This window comes from Pelophylax lessonae (genome assembly GCF_965119305.1).
Source record: "Pelophylax lessonae genome assembly, chromosome: 1".
Lineage (NCBI taxonomy): Eukaryota > Metazoa > Chordata > Amphibia > Anura > Ranidae > Pelophylax > Pelophylax lessonae.
In genome coordinates this window covers 639,790,209-639,813,927 of record NC_138768.1, presented here as the reverse complement: position 1 = coordinate 639,813,927, position 23,719 = coordinate 639,790,209, and positions in this window count along the sequence as shown.

Sequence of the window (23,719 nt, the reverse complement as noted above, 5' to 3'; positions counted from 1 at the left end):
CCTGAGTTGATAGACCCCAACATGTTTGCCGAGTTGCAGGTTGAGGGGGATATCAACTCAGGGGTGGCAGTGCTGGAGCATGCGCCCTCCCCCAGCTGCCAGGGGGGGGTCGGCTCCAGGAAGAAGGGGGGCCGTAACTCAGGAAAGGTTAGAAAGGTTGTGGTAGTGGGGGACTCAATTATCAAGAGGACAGAGAGGGCAATCTGTAAAAAAGATCTCGTGAACCGAGCAGTATGTTGTTTACCGGGCGCCCGCGTTCGGCATATCGCAGATCTGGCAGACAGATTGTTGTGCGGGGCTGGGGATGACCCAGCGGTCATGGTGCATGTGGGCACTAATGACAAAGTTAAAGGTAGGTGGAGGATCCTTAAGAACGATTTCAGGGACTTAGGTAATAGATTGAGGAAAAGGACCTCCAAGGTGGTTTTCTCTGAAATACTGCCTGTACCTCGAGCCACACAGGAGAGGCAGAAGGAGATTAGGGAACTTAACAAGTGGCTGAGGAACTGGTGTAGGAAGGAGGGGTTTGGGTTCCTGGAGAACTGGGCTGACTTCTCAGTCGGCTACCGGCTCTTTAGTAAGGATGGGCTGCACCTTAATGGGGGCGGTACAGCTCTTTTGGGGAGAAAGATGGCCACCAAGTTGGAGGAGCTTTTAAACTAGGAGACGGGGGGGAGGGCTCAGAAGTAGAGTCAGTTAGGAGGGAGCAAAGGACTGAAGGCAGCTGTAGGGTCAGCAGCGACAGTAGGTCCACAACGTCTATTGGTAGGTCTGTGCGGGAGAACCGCAGACCAAACAGGAATAAACATAACCAATCATGTTTAACTTCCGTAAAACTAAGAGGGGTATATGCTAATGCCAGGAGCCTAGCTAATAAAATGGATGAGTTGGAAATGTTAGTACATGAGGAGGACATAGACCTAGTGGGAATAACGGAGACTTGGTTCGACCCCTCACATGACTGGCTGGCAAATATCCAAGGGTATTCAGTGTACCGGAAGGACAGGGTAGGAAAAAGAGGGGGAGGGGTATGTCTCTACGTCAAGAATAATGTAAGGGTGATAGAGAGGAGTGACATTACGGAAGGGATGAGTATGGAGTTAGAATCCGTGTGGGTAGAACTCCATAGGGAAGGAGAAAAGGGAAAAGTAATTGTGGGGGTTTGCTATAGGCCACCTAAACAAGGGGAGGAGGTAGAGCTGGAATTTTTAGCACTTTTGGGTAAAGTGGCAAAGCTAGGATCAGTCATCATATTGGGGGACTTCAATTATCCCGACATTGACTGGGGAGAGGGGACTACACACTCACATAAGGGCCGTCAATTCACGGAAACCTTACAGGATAATTACATGTCACAGTTGGTGGATTCCCCTACCAGAGAAAACACAATCCTGGATCTATTGATCACTAATGACCCAGACCTAATCTCGGAGGTAGGAGTCCAGGACAACCTGGGCTCTAGCGATCACAGGATGATCACATTTAGCGTAAATAACAATATAGCAAGGCAAGTGGGGAACATAAGAACCCTTAACTTCAGAAGGGCAAACTTTCCAAAATTGTACTTGTTGATGGAAAGGGTAAACTGGGACCAAACCCTGGGATCACTGACCACAGAGGAAAAATGGGAATGCTTTAGGAACATATTAAGCAAAGGCATCTTGCAGTGCATTCCTATGGGAAATAAATTTAGAAGGGACAAAGCCAAACCTGGCTGGCTAAACCGGAGCGTTAAAAAACTTATTAGGGGAAAAAAATTGGCCTTCAGGAAATATAAATCAGAGGGCACAGTATTGGCTTTCGACCAATACAAGGAGGCAAATAGGAAGTGTAAACACAAAATCAAGATGGCTAAAATAGACTTTGAGAGACAAATAGCGGATGATAGCAAAAAAAACCCAAAGAAATTCTTTAAGTATATCAACAGCAAAAAAACTAGGGCAGAGCATATTGCACACATAATTAACAATGATGGGAGGATGGTTACAGAGGACACTGAAAAAGCAACCGTACTGAATGCCTTTTTCTCATCAGTCTTTACACAGGAATCGGAGGGGTACACTGACCATGACTGTATAGTTAGTAGTAATACACAGGACTTGCCACTATGGCTAACAGAGGGGGAAATCAGGGAAAGGCTGGATAAACTCAACACAAACAAATCACCAGGCCCGGATGGCGTACATCCGAGAGTACTCAAGGAACTCAGTAAGGTTATATCCAGACCACTGTTCCTGATCTTTGCGGACAGTATTAGGTCAGGAGATGTACCAGGGGAGTGGAGGAAAGCTAACGTGATTCCGATATTCAAAAAGGGTCAGAGGCATATACCGGGAAACTATAGGCCTGTCAGTCTGACATCAGTAGTATGTAAACTTCTGGAGGGGATGATAAGGGACTATATCGTCGAGTTTGCTAAGAACAACAGCATCATCAGTAGTAACCAGCACGGGTTTACAAATGGGCGTTCTTGTCAAACCAATCTCTTAACATTCTACGAGGAGGTGAGCTGTGAGCTAGATAGGGGCAGACCAGTGGATGTGGTGTACCTAGATTTTGCTAAGGCGTTTGATACAGTTCCCCATAAGCGCTTAATTTATAAAATAAGGTCTGCAGGTATCGACAGCAGGGTTTGCTCTTGGATACGGAACTGGCTAAAAGGGCGTATCCAAAGGGTGGTAATAAACAGTACATACTCAGACTGGTCTGAGGTAGTAAGCGGGGTCCCCCAAGGCTCAGTCCTAGGACCAACCTTGTTCAATTTATTCATAAATAGCATTGAGGACGGGATCAGTAGTTCAATATCAGTTTTTGCAGATGACACAAAATTAGGCAGGACAATAACAGCACAGCATGAAGCAGATATCCTACAGAATGACCTGGACAAAATAACGGAGTGGGCAAAGACATGGCAAATGAGGTTTAACGTGGAGAAATGTAAGGTTTTACACTTGGGGACTAGAAACATAAAAGCACAATACACGTTAGGAGGGGAACCCTTGGGAGAATCAAAAATGGAGAAGGATCTGGGAGTCTTGGTTGATGATAGACTAGGCAACAGCATGCAATGTCAAGCGGCAGCTGCCAAGGCTAGCAGAATATTAGCATGCATAAAGAAAGGGATGTATTCCAGAGATAAAACTATAATCCTTCCACTTTATAAAACTCTGGTCCGACCTCATCTGGAGTATTCGGTCCAGTTCTGGTCACCAGTCCCCAGAAGGGATGTGTTGGAGCTGGAGAGAGTCCAGAGAAGGGCAACTAAACTAATTAGGGGATTGGAGGACCTTGATTATGAGGAGCGTCTGCAATCGCTTGATTTATTCTCCCTGGAGAAGAGACGCCTGAGGGGGGACATGATAGCAATTTTTAAATATCTAAATGGGGATCTAGGCTTAGAAAAAAAGCTGTTCAGTCGAAGGGATTGCATGAGAACTCGGGGGCATACAATGCGATTAGAGGAGAAGCGTTTTAACCTCAGGCAACGTGGGGGGTTCTTTACTGTTAGGGCTACAAGATTGTGGAATTCTCTACCACATGAGGTGGTTTCTGCGGGTAGTATGGTGGCTTTCAAAAGACTCTTAGACGTACATCTCAAGGATCAGAACATTCAGGGGTATGCAAGATGATTACAGCCACACACATCTACACAGGTTGAACTGGATGGACTTTTGTCTTTATTCAACCTCACCAACTATGTAACTATGTAACTATGTGTGTGCTGATCAAGATTTTCAACATTATTTCTTATTCATCCACGTTCACAACTTGGGACATTTTTTTTTTTCTTGGACATTTATTTTGTTCTATATCATTTAGCGTGACTTATTGTATTTATATTGATTTGAGGGTGTGGTCACACTTGAAGTCGCTGCTTCACTAATTTCTTTGTCACCTTTAGCGCGGTTATCATCCCTTTTTTTCATCTGATATTTTACATTCAATTCACCCTCTGCTACCAGCTCAGGGCGTGCCTTCATGTTTTCATTTCATTTTCTTTTTTTTTTTTTAATATTATTTTTTATTGAATTTTAACAGCATACATAAAACAACCATAACATTATCAAGTACAGTGCAAGAATAGAAATGCAACAATCTCAAAAAATGGGGGGGGGGGGGGGAAGGGGGGGTCCGACATAGCAACATACGGTTACCACTATCATTATAACAAGAAAAAGAGAACACCAGTAGTAACACACATAGTAGACATATCCCAATCTGAGCTAGTCAGGAAGGAGGAGGAGCAGGAGCAGGAGCCACCCCCACAGCCCCCAGTGGGAACATACATGCCATGAGGGTGGCACCCACCCACCCCTCTACTTATTTAATAGACATTCAGGGATAGTAATTCCAGCATTGCCACACCTTCAAAAACTGCGTATATGAAAGAGAGTTCAATGCCAACGCCTTTTCTAGAACATAGTTGTCATTAACAATTGCAACCACTTCAGAGAAATTCGGTACATCAAGGGACCGCCACCTGCGCAGGATCAGAACCCTAGAGGCTAGAAGAATGTGGATAACGACCTGTCTGAATTGGACAGGATATTCTTTTTTTAATTTTCTATCAGCTATTTTTCCTACCCTGCTTTCCCTTATGTTCTATGGTCAGCTATTTCTTCTCTGTCCTCTACACTCACTGCAATAATCAGCTTATATTATTTTCAGATTTACATACAATTTCAGCTGCCTGCGTCTCTAAATCTACTGATTACCTTTAGCAAGCAATTTTCATTAAAAGTATCCTCTGCCTATGCTTTTTTAACTTATACTAAGTTCATTTGCTCACATTTTTTATAGATATTTTCTTGAAAGCTAAAGTTTAGTTAATTTGTTGTGCAGCATTGGAGATATAACTTATCTCTAATGTAGTGTGTATTATGTCTGTGTAGCTGCTACTGGGTGCTCCCCATAGCACTGATCTGATAGCCCCTTCCACACACCTTCTCCATTCCTAGAAACTCATAGTATTCTTTTCCAAAGTGCAAAGTGTACTGTGATTGGAGGAGGAGGACACTGTCATTCATCTGCCCACCCTACATTCACAGAGTGCTTTGCATTCTGGAAAGAATAGAGCTTTATGAATGGAGAAGACAGGTGAAAGGGGTTGGCGATTAGTGCAACTCTTCCACACTTGCAGTGACTGATGTTAACCTCACAGCACTGAAAGAGGACCTGATGGCAGGATGCAGTATATTTCTACACTATGCAGCCAGAAAGACACAGGACACTTAATTACAGGTAAGTTATGTCTCTAGTGTTGCATAGCAAAAAAAAAAAAAAAAACTAAACTACAAAGCTATAAAGAAGGGGGATTAAATAAAGGGATTAAAGCTAAATTCCATACTTCTGATAAGCAAATACATTTTGGAAAACCCCCATCCTCCTCAGTGTAGTAATCGTCTAATTTTCCTTTATTCTAGGAAGCATGTACTAAGAAACAGAATTACTTACCTTTTTCATTGGTCAAGGACCTGTCAACATTTTGAATAAGGAATAAGGAAAAAGAGGCTACCAAAACATGCTTTTTATTGGCTGACCTAAAATCAGCTTTAACCACTTCTGGACCGGAAGGTTGTATCCCCTTAATGACCAGGCCATTATGTGCGAAACGGCACTGTGTTAATTTAACTGATAATTGCACAGTCGGGCAATGCTGTACACAAATAAAATTGATGTCCTTTTTTACCACAAATAGAGCTTTCTTTTGGTGGTATTTGATCACCTGTGCGATTTTTATTTTTTGTGCTATAAACAAAAAAAAAAACAATATTTTTTACTTTCTGCTATATAACATTCCCAATAAAAACCATTTAAAAATCCAACCTTTTCATAATTTTAGGCCAATTTGTATTTTTGGTAAAAAAGAAATCCAATTAGCTATTTTTTGCGGGACTGCGACATTGCATTGGACAGATCGGACACCTAGCTGACATTTTTGACACTTTTGGGGGGACCAGTGACATTACTACAGTAATCAGTGCTAAAAATATGCACTGTTACTGTACTCATGACACTGGCAGGGAAGGGGTTAACACCAGGGGCAATCAAAGGGTTAAATGTGAGCCTAGGGGGTGCTTTCTAACTGTGTGAGGGTGTGCTTTCTGCATGAACACAGAGACCAGTGTTCCTAAATAAGAGGAATACAGGATCTCTGTGTTCATAACTGACAGAACAGCGGTCTGTCGTGTTTACAAGGGCAAACCGCCGTTCTGTCTCCACGAGAAGCGATCACGGTTGCCTGGCGGCAATCGTGGCCACCGGACCCGCTAATCGGCTTCTTCTGTGGCAAATGGGCATGTGCGCACCTCGGCCGGCTGTGCCCCCCGCTAGCAGTCAAGCGAAGCGGCGTACAGGCATGCCGTTTTGTGGAACAGAGCCGACCTGTCACAGTAAAACTGAGGTGGGTGGTCGTCAAGTAGTTAAGTAGTATACAAAATAATTTATTTTATAGCATAACTTTTTTTAGATACTTTTGATTACCACTTTAAAATATTTTGTAATAAATTGAACATTTGTCATATATTATGTTAAGTAAAATCTCTTGTTTAATGTATGGTCTTCTAATGATTGTGTGTGCCATAGCATCGACTTTACAAAGGTTTTTTGACCTTGGACTGTGTTATCATGTATTTACATATCCTAAGAGCGTTTGTAATGACACATATAATTAAAAAAGTGAAGGATTCAAAGGATTCCAGACATATCACTGAAATATTACCTAATATTCCAAAAGCTTGAAAGTCTGAGCCTGTGATTAAAAAGACTTCAACAGAAATTCTAGACAAGATAAAAGGCACGTTACACTGAGAGAATACAAAGGTTTTAATTGGCTTTATAATCACTTCTCTCATTCTTATCACTCGGTTTAAAGAAAATTGACACATTCTATGTTCTTACACTCAAAAAGGAGCACACTTAATAAGAACTAATAATAACTAAGAAGCTCAACTTTTTAAACTTTTCATGATATCTTTTAGATTTTTTTGGCATATGATTGAGCACAAAATAGTGTTATAAATAGAACTAGACTGGTTTAACTGGAACTTCATTTTTCAGTTACTTGATTAGGAAGAGAGAATTATGGTCTACATATAAATTAACTTATATTTGAAAATTCTGAAGTCAGTTTTACAGCTAAGGCTTCTAATGTTCACAAAAATAACACTGCAGCATACTCAAACAAATCTGCTATTAGTTTATGAATCATATATGCATAGTATTTGAGGGGCGTGGTTTCAACATGGAGCTGTGAAGAAGCGTCTTGAGAGAGCTCCGCCGATGGGGCTTTAATTTGCTTCTTTAGCACCCTTCTTTCAAACCTACCAACGCTAATTACTATGGGCAGACAAACGGGAAGGTCCCAACCTGCTAAAAATGCTTCGATTAAGCAGTTCCTGGCCATGGAACCTGATGATCATCTTGATACAGGAGATCTAGGCCACTCTCTGCATGGCACTGGCTCTGCCTTCTGCCACAGGCCTGTGTCTAGACACAGCTCACCGGCCTCCTCCAACTGCTTAGTCAGGAACTGGATCTCTCCACGCCATTCTGAGGTGGCAGCCCTGGTCCATGGTCTTCCTACAAAATCGGAGCTGGCCTCTATGCTTCATAGCCTAGAAAGGGTGATCAAGAAGGAGGTATCTGCTGTCTGCTCTAACCTATCCAAAGTCATAATACGTGTAGAGGAGTAAGAACAATGCCTAGATTGCCACACGCTGGAGATTTGAGACCTTCAGGCCCCACATGCAGTTTAACTATTGCACACGGAATGACCCTCTATAAGATAGAAGATCAAGAAAACCACAATCAGAGGAACAACATCTGAGTTCAGGGCCTTGCAAAAGCAACCAGGGATGAAAACCTCCCTGCTACAATCCGAGGGTTCTTTTTACAGTTTGCTCAGTAATCCAGCAGACCATCCACTGAAACTAGACCAAGTGCATCGTGCTCTCCATCCTCACAATCTGGCATTGGAAACCCCACGAGATGTTATATGTCGGGCCCATTACTATGAGGAAAAGGAGCTGATCATGCAGAAGGGCAGAGAGGTGACTACGCTGGATTTTGATGGGGTCAGCTTATCCTTGTTTTCTGATCTTGCAAAAGAGACTCTGGATAATTGCCAGGCTCTATGGTGTCTCATTGACAAGCTACGCAACAATGCCATCAACTACAGATGGGGATTTCCAACCTGCATCATAGCTAACAGGGATGGCAAGGTCACCAATTTCCATTTTCCATAAGATCTGGAGAAGTTTTGCTTCAAGCTTAATATCACCCCACCGGAGCTTCCAGGCTGGCAAGAAGATATTCCGGCCCTGGCGCTCTCACCTGATACCCAATGGCAAAACGTTTCTCGAAATGGCACTCTGCAACAGCGGGATCCCCTCCACAGCTAGGGTGAATCTCCACCTCTTTGCGCATCTCACCTTTGGGCTTTCATCTCCTTACCATTGTTTGTTACTTTGTTAGATCCTTTTCTAACTTATTTTTTTACATATAGGCAATTAAGCCAAAGGACTATGGGAGAAGGGGAAGATGGCAGGATTGAGAAGGGATATAGGGCATGTGGGATTTTAATGGTACCATAAACGGGTAAATAAAATCAAAAAGTATTTATTACACAAACAATTTGTGCATACACAAATTTGGAGATATACACTTCATTAGTACATTATATATTTAACCACTTCTGGACCGGAAGGATTAGCCCCCTTAATGACCAGGCCATATTTTGGGATTCGGCACTGCGTTATTTTAATGGAAAATTGCACGGTCGTGTTTCTGCTATATAACATACCCAAAAAAAAAAGTAAAAATCTAAATTTTTTAACATTTTAGGCCAATTTGTTTTCTGCTACATATTTTTGGTTAATAAAATCACAATAAGTGTATTTTGATTGGTCTAATAACTACGAGAAAGATTTATGTAATTTTTACTTATTTTTTTTTTTTTACTAGTAAGGGCAGTGATCTGCGATTTTTTGCGGGACTGCGACATTGCGGTGGACAGATTGAACCCCTGACTGACATTTTTGACACTTTTGGGGGGACCAGTGACATTACTATAGTAATCAGTGCTAAAAATATGCACTGTTACTGTAATAATGACACTAGCAGGGAAGGGGTTAACACTATGGGTGATCAAGGGGTTAAATGTGTACCTAGGGGCATGTTTCTAACTGTGGGGGGCATGGCTTGTGAAATGATCACAGAGACCTGTGTTCCTATATAGCGGGATCACAGGCGCTCTGTGATCATTCCAGGGAGAAGAACGGTCAGCTGTGTTTAAAACAGCTGCCCATCCTTCTCTCTCAGCGGGGAACAATCGCGGATGTCAGGTGTCAATTGGAGCCGCCTTCCCCATGCATCGGAGTCCCCGCTGACGAGCGGGGGTGGGAGCACACTGGCGGGGGCGTGCGCTCTCCCCTAGCTGCAGACGTGCGACCGACGTGTACCTACGTTGGTTTGCGCAGGAGTGGCTGCCTGCCACAGTATGGCTGTGGCGGGCGGTCAGAAACCGGTTAAAAAAGATAATTGGTTACTTCCAAAGACTCCCTTACTGCAGCACGATTTTTTACCCGTGTTGTACTAGTAGAACATTTGTCCGGTTTCTAGCCAGCAGTGGAGCCACACTCTACATGTTTTGCAGCCGAAACCACTTCTTCAGGAGTACGAAGATATAGAAAGGACCAAAGTTCTGCAAGAACAAAACATACATCAGTTTACAGTATACAACTACTGAAAGTGAAAATACATTCATATTAATACAAGCTACTTGGCAACTGTGAAATGTCACACATGCTCACCCTGAGTAACAATCCTACCAAAGAGGGTATTCAAAGAGGGCACCAAAAAGCTGTACTTTCCCCTAAGGGTCAGTACAGGAGCAGATACACTATGCCAACCTGACAGCATAAATAGGATGGTAAAAAAGTCATATTCATACTGTGTGTTGGATTAGAATGTGTCACAATGGGTACTTTAGAGTATCCTTAATACATACCATACATATCTTACAGGTAAGGGGATCGTTTTCTAATGGGTATTCATTATAGATGGACGTTTCAAATGCCCAAACATGATTAAATAGGATGGAGATTGTCCCCAATGCATAAATAAAATCTGTAAGGATTTGTAAACAAATAATATATTACTAGGTAAGTATTTGCACATATAATGGATGACAAAATAAATCATACATGTCAACCAATACGTTGCCTTCCAATAGAATACATAATGACATAAGCATACTGGGTGGCTAAAAAATCTATACATACCAAACAAACATGTATCCAAGGTACCAGACAAAACTGACAAGTCTTTTTGGATCAAGTTCTGATGGTATTATTCAGCCACAGCAGTGTTGCTCTACTAGGGGGACTGTCAGTATTGGCATCTCTTGTAAGTTGGTATTTATTCTTCCTAATATATGCAGCCTATAAAACGTAATCAGTAAATAAATGTAAAAAGGTACATGACTGTCAATGTGCACATATAACAGCATGCACAAATTAATTCACTATAGTCTGCCAAATATTCATCAGAAATCACACTGCATACGTAACCTTACCTAAGGAGATTCAAATGCATGGATATTAAAATTATAAAAAACTCCTTGTATGGTTGTTCATCTAGAATCTGAGGCATAAAGTAACCCCCATTTTTCTCAAGTACTCTAGCAATCTGGGAACAGATATACATTGCCTATATGTCCCTTTGCTCTTTTACCTTGGTTATTATGCCATTTCCCCAATGCATGCCTGCTGAAAGACTGCTGCATTGTGGTGGTGGACTTCTTATAATCGCTCCAATCCGGGATCATATCCAGGCTACGTGCCCGAAAATGATCTATCCCGGCCCAGAACCCTAACTGCGCACGCAACAGTTTCTGGCGCGTGCACAGTGCCAATAAAGAAGCCAGTCAAAGCAGGGCAGAAGCTCCGCACACCAACATAGCTGGCAAAGGAGGCAGATGTGGGAAAATCTCCTCACATATAAGCATTCCCTCAAGGGACCGCGCACTAAACACCAAGAGTCCATCAAGTGCCCTCCAGTGGCTAAAGACTGAACCATCAGGAGGAAATATTAAAAAATCTTTTTCATTTCAAAGTATATAGGACTGTGAATTTTGGTCCTAATGCAGTCTGTCTGGATGTTCGACAGATCAGCCCACGTATGTGCCAGAAACCCTGCATTTGGTTGGCCAGGAAATTGTGACCTAATAATTGGTGTGAATAATACATGAGTATATTTGTTTACACTTTTTTGATCACTTGTTTTTTGGTTTTGTGTTCCAACACATATTACATTTTGTTTTAAGACATATATAGCAATTGATATGTACTATTTTTACTATTCAGAGAACTTAAATGTTTCCAAGGGGACATTTTAGAGGAAACTCACCTCACATACACCACTTTAGTAAAACTTTTTTCACCTACTTTCCAGACATGGCATTGTAGTCTTTTGGATGTGAGTAAAACAATAGGTGTCGCCATTGGTTTCCACAAAGGAACCTCTTTCACACTTGAGACCTCTTTGGTAGATGACTGTGGAAGATATATATTCATAAAAGGCACTCTGGGTAAACTACCTTGCACGCTAGCAAATATCTATGCTCCAAACCATGATCAAGCAGGGTTCCTATCTCCAATGCTTTCCAATTTGAAAGACTTTGCGCATGGATGTATTATTCTCTCAGGGGATTCAATACTCCTCTGGAACCCTTAAACTGACACATTCCAAGGCACGTCATACTTCTCTCATAAACGCTTAGCATTTATTCTCAAATGTCTCCATGACACACGGCCCATGGATACGTGGCGCGTGATGCACCCGAAGGAAAGAGATTATTCCTATTACAAACACCTCCACAGATCCTTTTCCAGGATCGACTATATATTAATTGACCACCATCACTTAGAACTCATTCTTCAGTCCAAAATCGAAATCTCAACAATTTCAGACCATGCCCCTATCTATCTTAGCCCCTCACTTCCTCTTAAAGCTGGAAAATGGCATTTGTACGTGTTGGCGGTGTATTTAAACCCAGGTCATGGCTGCCAGCCTGTGCTGGCTCTTTCCATGCTGACTAACATGAGCTTCTGGTTTGTGTTTGTCCTACCGCTCACACAGTGTTAGGGACAGGATTTGCATGCAGCCCATGCGGACATTCAGGTCAGGAACCACCTCTCCATGCACTTCACTCCTTCATGCTTTTATATCTCTTCATTTTTTCTTTTTGGATATATCATCGGCTATTGTACACCCTGTCCCTTTCACATCATTTCCTTTCCTGCCCTGTCTCGAGCTCCCACCTTAAGGGACATCTCACACACTTATTTTTTCACTTCCCTCTGCTTCCTCACTTCTCTGGTTACTATTGTTCAAGCACAGGCATCACTCCATGAGGTTAACACCCTCATGGTCTCTATACTTGTCTCAAATATGATTACATTTTTATTACATTGCTACTTTGTATTACTATTACCCCGTGCAACTTCATACATGTGTCAATCCTACTAATGTTTCATAATCAGACAAGTCTACTTACTTCTTTCACTCTATCTTTTGTGTTACAGCACTTCTGTCATCCTTTTGGTTCACTTGATGCACAGAGATCAGAACTTTTTCTTGGGTCCTAAGCTTCTCTCTCTCTCCCTTTTTCCTTTTTCTTTTTTCTTTTTTTCTGCTTTTTTCCCCCCCTTTTTTATTCTGACACTGGTCTTGCTGGAATATTTTTCATATATGAATACTTCTTTCTTTGTGGTATCACCATGTGATACAGTACATACTTCTATACTTTGATATACTGACATATTCATTTATGTATTTTCAGCCAGTGTCATTTTATTCACAATGATCCACCCCCTTTTTCACCACACATGTCTCATCGCCTGGCTCTCTGCTGTGTTGCAGTATATTCCTGCCCCTTCAGCTCCCGGATCAGACGATGATACCCCCACTTTATGGCAGCGTTTACCAGTTTGATTCAGCCAGATGTAAGAGTGGTTTCCCCACTTGGGTTACACACATTTTTTGAAATTTCATATTTACTGGCCAATATAACGCATAGTGGACATTGAAATCTTATTTGATTATTTTTAAACAGATCTATCCATATACTCCTGATGAGTGGGCGTAAGGACTAGGGATGATCAAACTTTTCAAAAGTTCGGTTCGACCAGAACACCCGAACTTCCCAAAAGTTTGGCCTGGATTTCAGAACCCCATTGAAATCAATGGGACCTGAACTTCGGTAATCAAAAAACACCATTTTGAAGCCCTAAAACCCAATAAATGCCCCTAAAAATTGCCTAGGGTTCTGGGTCATGCCCCAGGGACTATTAATCAAACAAAAAAAGTTCTTAAAAATTGTCATTTTTGATAGAGAGCCAATTATTGAAAAAATTACTGAAAAAAAAAAAGAGATTTCTTTGGATTTAGTGTCTGGGGGGTCTAAAAAGTGTACCTGTGAAGTTTCAGCTCTGTAGCATGTCCAGAACCAGAAAAAAAAAAGTTTGTTTGTATTAGAATTGCAGTAGAGCAGGACTCCATTATTTTCACACCCGGCCGTTTTTGTTGCAGGCGTTTATAGGGCTTTTTGGTGGATGTGTTTGGAGGCAGGCATGACATCTGAACTTCTGTGTAGGGGTATATATACACACACACATATGTATATATACACATACACATATATAGGTGTGAAAGTAGCAGAACCCTATGCCTGCGCTAATGAAATTATTTGCAGGCATAGGGCTAAGCTCCTATCACACCTATATGTGTGTATGTGTATAAATACATATGAGTGGGTGTGTATATATACCCCTATACAGAAGTTCAGATGTTTTGCCTGCCTCCAAAGACCCCAAAAAAATGCCCAAATAAACGCCTGCTGCAAAAACAAACCTGGGCGTTTTTGTAGCTGGCATTTTTTGGGCATTTTTTGGGCGTCTTTTGAGGCAGGCATGACATCTGAACTTCTGTGTAGGGGTATATATACACACACACATATATGTATATATACACATACATATATATAGGTGTGAAAGTAGCAGAAACCTATACTTGTGCTAATGAAATAATTAACAGGCATATGGCTTCTCTGCTATAACACCTATATGTGTGTATGTGTATAAATACATATAAGTGTGTGTGTATGTATACCCCTATACAGAAGTTCAGATGTTATGCCTGCCTCCAAAGACCCCCAAAAAATGCCCAAAAAAAACGCCTGCAACAACACACCTGGGCGTTTATTTTTGGCGCAGGCGTTTTTTTGGGCATTTTTTGGGCGTCTTTGGAGGCAGGCAACATCAGAGCTTCTGTGTAGGGGTATATATACACACACACATGTATGTATATATACACATACACATAAATAGGTGCGAAAGTAGCAGAAACCTATGCTTACGCTAATGAAATAATTAACAGGCATATGTCTCCGCTCCTATCACACCTATATGTGTGTATGTGTATAAATACATATAAGTGTGTGTGTGTATATACCCCTATACAGAAGTTCAGATGTTATGCCTGCCTCCAAAGATGCCCAAAAAATGCTCCAAAAAAAACGCCTGCGCCAAAAAAAAAAACGCCCAGGTGAGTTGTTGCAGGCCTTTCTTTTGGGCATTTTTTGGGGGTCTTTGGAGGCAGGCATAACATCTGAACTTCTGTATAGGGGTATATATACACACACACTTATATGTATTTATACACATACACATATATAGGTGTTATAGCGGAGAAGCCATATGCCTGTTAATTATTTCATTAGCGCAAGCATAGGTTTCTGCTACTTTCACACCTATATATGTTAATGTGTATATATACATACATGTGTGTGTGTATATATACACATACACATATATAGGTGTGAAAGTAGAAGAAACCTATGCTTGCGCTAATGAAATAATTAATTAACAGGCATATGTCTCCGCTCCTATCACACCTATATGTGTGTATGTGTATAAATACATATAAGTGTGTGTGTATATATACCCCTATACAGAAGTTCAGATGTTATGCCTGCCTCCAAAGATGCCCAAAAAATGCCCAATAAAAACCACCTGCGCTAAAAAAAAAAAAATGCCCAGGTGTGTTGTTGCAGGCGTTTCTTTTGGGCATTTTTTGGGGGTCTTTGGAGGCAGGCATAACATCTGAACTTCTGTATAGGGGTATATATACACACACACTTATATGTATTTATACACATATATAGGTGTTATAGCAGAGAAGCCATATGCCTGTTAATTATTTCATTAGCGCAAGCATAGGTTTCTGCTACTTTCACACCTATATATGTTAATGTGTATATATACATACATGTGTGTGTGTTTTTGTAGCTGGTATTTTTTTGGGCATTTTTTGGGGGTCTTTGGAGGCAGGCAAAACATCTGAAATTCTGTATAGGGGTATATATACACACACACTTATATGTATTTATACACATACACATATATAGGTGTTATAGCAGAGAAGCCATATGCCTGTTAATTATTTCATTAGCGCAAGCATAGGTTTCTGCTACTTTCACACCTATATATGTGTATGTGTATATATACATACATGTGTGTGCGTATATATACCCCTACACAGAAGTTCAGATGTCATGCCTGACTCCAAACATGTCCTCAAAAAAGCCCTATAAACGCCTGCAACAAAAAGCAGGGTGACAGGGGTGAAGCCACCATCCTGTTCTGTAAGTGTTCTAAGAGAAACAAACTTTTCTCTATAGCGGTCACCCTGACATGGAAGGGTTTTGTCACCCTGACATAGCAGTCAGAGTCAGTTATCCCTACACTACACTACGGTCACCCTGGCACTTAACACTTTCCCTACAGGAACTAGATTATTAAATCTAACTATAGTGGAAAATAGTACCCTAACTACACTAGATATCCCTTTCCTCACACTAATAATTGCTAAATGACACTCTGAAGCAGAAGTAACAGAACTGCTTCCACTCTCTTCCACGTCCCTGTGTTACAATGCTAGAGATTTGGCAGGGCTATCTTATATACTGGGGGGCGTATTCACTAATGATTGGCCTCTGGACCCCCTAGTCACTCCAATCACATTCCTAGCATTCTCCTGCCCCCTCAATTGGCTTTTACTGATGGTTCTGGTCCAATCACTGGCTTTTAAAGCCCAGTTCCTGTCCCATTGCATTTTGGTCGGTTCTGGTTGCCGAAATCCGAACTTTTTCAGCAAAAAGTTCGGAATTCGGCTGAATTTCGAACAGTCAATGTTCGGGTCGAACCGATGGTCAACCCGAACCGTTCGATCATCCCTAGTAAGGACACACGAAACGCTTAGAGTTTTCAATACAGATCATTTATCGTTATGTAATAGTGATGCTGATATGTTGTCATTATGTTCATATGCTGCAATGCTGTTACTTCACCACTATGTTTAAACATGCTTTACATGTCTTGTAATTATGTTTGTGGTCACGCACATATATCTATTATATAATTGCATCTGATAATAAAACGTACTCTTTGACTCCCAGTGACTATTGCATTCACCTCATATAAAGACCCGCTAGGGCTACCGTTCTTCTGTTTTCGCAAATATTAGGGATGGAGGTGTTTACAATTGCAAGTGTTCGACCATCCCCTCTTTACTGTGTTCCAAAATAGGAGGAACACAGGATTCCTATGTCCATCACTGACAGAACAGATGTTTACATCAGCAGAACGCTATTCTGTCCCCACAGGGAGCGATCATGGGTGCCTGGAGGACATCACTTCCGCCAGACCTGCTGATTGGCTCCCCCTGCAGCCAATCAGTGCATGCTCCTACTAGCTGTCCTGCGAAACGAAGTACAGGTACAGTCGGCTGGTTGGCGAGAGGTTAAAATGATAATAAAACATTTTTGACAGATTTAAAATATTAATTTTCTATCAATTAAACTCAGTTACACTGTAAAGTTATAAATAATTGAAATCCAAATATTTTAAGTTGAAGGAAGACAATAATTTCCCTTTTCTGCATTGCTTTTATCTTTAATCAAATTCACCCTGGAATTACTTTTTTGATTATTCTTTTTTCCAAATTAAAGATTAGTTAATGCATATTCATATGAATTGATATTATTTTTGTTCTTTTAAGGAATAATGGTAATGATGTAAAGTGATTTTTTTTTCTTTTTTATCTTGTTGTATTTCAACCAACATTCTTACTTTCGTTTAAAATGCAATAATCGTCTGTATGTCATTTTAACCACCTCAATACTGGGCACTTAAACCCCCTTCCTTCCCAGACCAATTTTCAGCTTTCGGTGCTCTCGCACTTTGAATCACAATTACTCAGTCATGCTACATTGTACCCAAATGAATTTTTTATCATTTTGTTCCCACAAATAGAGCTTTCTTTTGGTGGTATTTATTCACCGCTGGATTTTTTATTTTTTGTGATATAAGCGAAAAAATAGCGAAAAAAAAAAAATATATTTTCTATTGTCTGTTTTAAAAGAAATCCAATAAAATCAAATTTTGTCATAAATTTAGGCCAAAATGTATTCTGCTACATGTCTTTGGTAAAAAAAATCCTGATAAGTTTATGAAAATAGGTTTTTGTGAAAGTTAGAGCGCCCTCAAGCTAGGCTACGTATCATTGAAAATTTAACAGTCCTGATGTACTGACTACCTATCTCATTTCTTCAGGCCCTAAAATGTCAGGAGAGTACAAATACCCCCCAAATTACCACTTTTTGTAAAGAGGACAGTCCAAGGTATTTAGTAAGAGGCATAGTGAGTTTTTTGAAGTTGCAATTTTTTGGCCACAATAGTTTTGGTAATGAAGATTTTTTTTTTTTTCCCACAAAATTGTTAAATTAACCCCATTTTGGAAAGAAAACACCCCAATGTATATTCTATGAGGCATAATAAGTCTTTTGAAGATGTAATTTTTTTCCACAAGTTTTTGGAAAATGTGGGAAAAAATAAAAACGTATTTTTTTTTTACACAAAGTTGTCAATTTATAAGATATTTCTAATACATAGCATGTACATAGCAAAAATTACACCCCAAAATGCATTCTGCTACTTGTCCTGAGTATGACGATACCACATGTGTGAGACTTTTCCACAGCCTGGCCACATACAGAGGTCCAACATCCAAGTTGCACAGTCAGGCGTTCTAAAGGCATAAATTACACATTTCATTTCCTGAGTACCTATCACATTTTTGAAGGCCCTGGAGCACCAAGACAATGGAACTACCCACAAAATGACCCCATTTTGGAAAGAAAACACCCCAATGTATATTCTATGAGGCATTATGAGTCTTTTGAAGATGTCATTTTTTTCCACAAGTTTTTGGAAAATGTGGAAAAAATAAAAACGTATTTTTTTTTATTTCTAATACAAAGCATGCACATAGCAAAAATTACACCCCAAAATGCATTCTGCTACTCGTCCTGAGTATGGCGATACCACATGTGTGACACTTTTCCACAGCCTGGCCACATACAGAGGCCCAACATCCAAGTAGCACAGTCAGGCTTCTAACACATAGCATGTACAGATCAAGAATTACAACCCAAAATACATTCTGCTGAGCAAAGGGTAAAAAATAATGATTACCTGTGGTTTTAGCAGGCACGAATACGGTCCCAGCACAGGAAAAGCATTGGTCCAGGCAGCCAATGGAGATGTTCCGGAATTTTCCAGGCAGCAGGCAGGGATATTCCAAAGTATTGGTCCTGGCAGTAGTTCAGTTAGCAGGCATAGTCATGGCCAGTTCAGGTGGCAGGCATAGGCATGGCCAGTTCAGGTGGCAGCAGGCAGCACTATAAGGCTTGGGGGCCTTGGTCAGGTAAGACCTGAGGACAGGGGTAGAGGCTTCTCCCACCCAAATCTCTTTGAAGCCTCCGAGATCCAGACCCTAATCCGAGAAAACAAAAACCTGGAGAAAAAAAAGTTTTCTCCACTCAGAATTTCTATTCTGGATCCCCTCACCTGTGTGAGACCCCTGTGTTGAATAGTACAGTGGCAGAGCAAATAATCAGTTCCAGGAGGCAGGCAAAAAGAATGGTCATTCAACAGTCCGGGTCATACACAAAAATAGCAGAAACTGGAAAAATATCTTCACATCATAGTCGATAAACAGTCCGGGTCATACACAGAAATAGCAGATAGTGGAAACTGGGAAAATGTCTTTACTAATAGTGTACTGAAGTGTGATAAACACGATAGCACCCTACAATACAGAGGCCTGGCTGGGAGGGACATTGGGGACAGTAGTATCTGGTGTCGCGGCAAATTCCTCTACTTGAACATACACAACATTTTTTTTGGTGTCTGCGGCCTGTGCGGGTAGGAGGGAGGATATCCGGGAAGTGCCTTTCATGAAGTCTGGCTAATGCATCAGAGCGAATTTGTTCGGGGGGTGGCCATGGGGATAGAGAAGGGCCATGATAACGTCCTCTTGATATTTTAAATAGGTTAGGGATCCTTGGGTACACTAAAAATGACATGGGAATTGAACAGGGCTAGCTGAATGATATAAATGGCTACTTTTTTATACCAGAACAGTGATCTCCTGGTGGCCAAGTAGGGCTGCATCAGCTGGTCGCTCATATCCACCCCCCCCCATGAATAGGTTATAGTCATGGATGCATTTTGGCTTCTGGATGGGACCTCGTCTTGTCTGAAGTTCCACCAGGGTGTCCTCATGTATTGTGGAAAGGATGTAGACGTCCCTTTTATCTTTCCACTTCAGAGCTAGTACCTCTTCATTGCGCATACTGGCTTTTTCCCCCCGATTTAATCTTTGGCTGATCTATCTCTGTGGGAAGCCCTTGCGGTTGGACCGTGCTGTCCCGCAGGCCACAGTGTTTTTTAGGTATAGATGGCGGAAAAGTGGGAGACTTGTATAAAAATTGTCAACATATAGGTGGTAACCCTTCCCAAGCAGTGGTTCAATCAGCTGCCAGACAATTTTGCCACTTGTCCCGATATAGGTAGGGCACCCAGGGGGGTTTATCTGACTGTCCTTTCCCTCATAAATTTTGAAATCAAAAATGTAGCCCGTGGCCCTGTCACATACTTTGTAAAACTTTACCCCATATCTGGCACGTTTACTTGGGAGGTATTGTTTTATCCCAAGCCTTCCGGTGAAGTGGACTAGGGATTCATCCACACAAATGTTTTTATCAGGGGTAAACATTTGCTTGAAGCTGGAGCAAAGAAAATTGATTAGGGGCCGAATTTTGAATAATTTATCATAATTTGGATGATTTCGGGGGAGGCACTGGGCATTGTCGTTGAAATGTAAAAATCGCATTATCATTTCATAACGGTGTCTGGGCATCAAAGAGGAGTAGACTGGCATATGATGGCAAGGTACGGTAGACCAGTAGGAGTGGAGTTCATTTTTTTTGTCATACCCATGTTGAGGGTCAGTCCAAGGAAAAGTTTAAATTCTTCCACGGTGAGGGGTTTCCAAACAAAGGGGCGGGCATAGGATGAATCCGGATTGCTGGCAATATGTTGGCTGGCATACAGATTACACTGCTCCACGATGTAGTTCAGCAGATCATTCGTGAAAAACAAATTAAAATAATAAAGTGGGGTTACATTATCCGATTGGATTTGAGGGCCTGGCTGTGCTGTAAAAGGGGGAATTACAGGTTCTGCTGAAGTATCGGCAGCCATGTCGGATATAACAGAACATCCGGAAGGCTAGTATGGGCCCTGCCTCGTTGTGGGTGGGACGCCCCGTTTTACCAGCAGCTGGCCTGTCATGCAGGGATGATGCCCTGTTTGCGTGGAGTGCTGCACTGCTGGTGGATGCCTGCGGAGTTGTTGCGCGGCTGGTGGATGCCTGCGGAGTTGTTGCGTGGCTGGTGGATGCCTGCGGAGTTGTTGCGCGGCTGGTGGATGCCTGCGGAGTTGTTGCGCGGCTGGTGGATGCTTGCGGAGTTGTTGCGCTGCTGGTGGAAGCCTGCGCCTGCTCAAATCTCCTGATCCTCTTTGTAAGGATTCTGTCATCCTCCGTTTCCATTTCTGAGCCACTGCTTTCTACTGGCTCATACTCGCTATCCAAGTCTGACGGAGAGAGTTCCCCGGTACTCTCATCCGACATACTCTGAATAATTTGGACAGCCTCTTCGCCGCTATAAAATTTTTTAGCCATGTGGACAGATAATTTCTGGGACAGGTGTTGAAGTGAGATGCGGCAGATGTTCACTGGGACAGGTGCGTCAGATCACGGACAGGTGTAGCAGATCAGGTGACGGTGTGCGCGGGATGATCCACGGACAGATGTGTCAGATCAGACAGGTGTAGCAGATCAGGTGACGGTGTGCGCAGGATGATCCACGGACAGATGTGCGCCTGATGATTTTTATATTGGTGTTTTGGGGACACTGTGTTTTGGGGACGCTGTGTTTGGGGACACTGTGTTTGGGGACACTGTGTTTGGGGACACTAACAGGGTGATCAGTGTGTAAATAGCAAAGAAATGCTTAAAACTCACTGATCCCCTGGCTGCAGCACAGATTGTCTCTTCTTCTCCTCACTGACAGGATCTGTGTGAGGAAAAGAAGAGATCAAAGCCGTTACAACGGCTGTGTTTACATTGCATGACAGCTGTGATTGGACACAGCTGTCATGTGATCAGGAGGGCCAATCACAGGGCCCTCCTGCCGAATGTTGTTGCCGTGTGTCCGAGCGACACAGGCACATCGAGATCGCGCCGCTGCGCGTGCCCGCGGCGGCGCGATCTCTCTCCTTCTGAAGGACGTTCCGGAACGTCCATTCAGAAGGACGAGACTCCCGCCCGGCCGTATATGTACTATGGCCGGGTGGGAGGTGGTTAAATTGATTATGGTTTTTTTTTTACATTTTTGAACAGATAAAAAAGATAGATAGATAGATAGATAGATAGATAGATAGATAGATAGATAGATAGATAGATAGATAGATAGATAGATAGATAGATAGATAGATAGATAGATAGATAGATAGATAGATAGATAGATAGATAGATAGATAGATAGATAGATAGATAGATAGATAGATAGATAGATAGATAGATAGATAGATAGATAGATAGATAGATAGATAGATAGATAGATAGATAGATAGATAGATAGATAGATAGATAGATAGATAGATAGATAGATAGATAGATAGATAGATAGATAGATAGATAGATAGATAGATAGATAGATAGATAGATAGATAGTCCACACAAGCTACAACCGCCTCATGCAAGGACATTCAGCCCCATATGCAATCCACAGACAGAGGTGCCCTGACTTTTGAGATCCAGACAATAGGAAATGGAATGCCCCTGTTCCCCTGATGTCGCAGTCTGGTTTGTCAGTACATGCCGTGACATTGTCAGGGAAATCGTATGCACAGTTGTGCATGAAGACGTGCACGAAAATGTGCACTTGCTCATAATTCTCAAGTGATAATTAGAGGCTCCCTAAGTCACACGCGTGGGTATAATAATTCTCAAGTGATAATTAGAGGTTCCCTAAGTCACTCACGTGGGTGTAATAATTCTCAAGTGATAATTAGAGGTTCCCTAAGTCACACGCGTGGGTATAATAATTCTCAAGTGACAACTAGATGTTCCTTAACTCGCGCACATGCCCACTCACGTACGCATGCACATTAGCGTGAGCGTGTGTAAATACTTGGCACACCCTTGCCTATATAAAGTGGCTCCAGAGACCAGAGGAGTGCTGAGTGGTTGTCAGCTTCTACCATCTGACCTGATCCTGTGTTTGTTGCTGTGTATACCCGGCCTGTTTGACTTTGCTTGTTCCTAATACAGTACCTTGTTGCTGACCCAGTTTGTGACATGTCTCTGCCTTTTGCCTACCATTGCTGCGCCTTCTCTATTTACTTGATACCGACTCTAGCTTACCCGTGACCCTGCTCTGGATCTGATTCTGTACCTCTGCCGCTTGCCTGTTACCGACTTCTGCCTGCCTGACCACCTGAGATCCTGCATTTGCCTGCTCACCAGCTTGGTTGCTGCCTGCTGTTCTGCACCTGCTGCTGTGTACTTGCACCTGCCATTCCACTAGTCTGACTGCTGTCCTGCACCTGCTGCTATGTTTCCGCATCTGCCAGTCCAAGAGTCTGCCTTGCACCTGCTGCAAGTACCTTCTGTCTGGGATCTCCAATCAGGCACCCCTGCTACTCTTTGCCACATTATATCCTGTCACCACCTTCAGGAGAAACAGGACAGGCGCTGTAAGGGAAAGCACTCCCATCAGCTTGGCCTCAACCAGATACATGGACAGACATTATGTATTTTCATTTACCTCTGTAAGTACCTGTCTATTGCTTTAAATAAATTGTTTGGCTTTTTTACATTATGTGGGTTTATGTTTTCCTCTATGAGTGAGGATGCGGCCTGACATGCTGATCCTTTGAAATCACTGAAACCGGAAGTTGGTGTCCTGCTATTGCCATTGATGAATGTCTGCAGGTCTGTTATATGCCTGGCTGATCTCTGTGGTAGGATCTTTCATATTTGGTAGAGGCCAAGCTCACTTATGGTGAAGGGCACAACTGTTTTGGTTGTCTCTTCAAGATACATTCACGGAGTCGGTGGATAGTTGAATGTTTCCGCTTGTTCCTTGACTTTACTATTTTTTAGAAGATTTGCACATCACTGATGTTTTTCACTTGATGTTTCTGAACTTTTATTGTGTGGATGAGCACTTATTGTATGTGCATAA